Source organism: Galeopterus variegatus, unplaced genomic scaffold (assembly GCF_000696425.1).
Source record: "Galeopterus variegatus unplaced genomic scaffold, G_variegatus-3.0.2 Scaffold2421, whole genome shotgun sequence".
NCBI classification, from domain to species: domain Eukaryota; kingdom Metazoa; phylum Chordata; class Mammalia; order Dermoptera; family Cynocephalidae; genus Galeopterus; species Galeopterus variegatus.
In genome coordinates this window covers 298183-298394 of record NW_007728532.1, presented here as the reverse complement: position 1 = coordinate 298394, position 212 = coordinate 298183, and positions in this window count along the sequence as shown.

Sequence of the window (212 nt, the reverse complement as noted above, 5' to 3'; positions counted from 1 at the left end):
GGATATCTTTCCATCTTCTTGTATCCTCTCTGATTTCTCTCAGGAGTGGTTTGTAGTTCTCCTTATAGAGATGTTTCACATCCTTGGTTAACTCAATTCCTAAGTATTTTATTTTTTTGGTGGTGATTGTAAATGGGCAGGCTTTCTTGAGTTCTCGTTCTGCATGTTCACTATTGGAGAATAGAAATGCTACTGATTTTTGTGTGTTGATT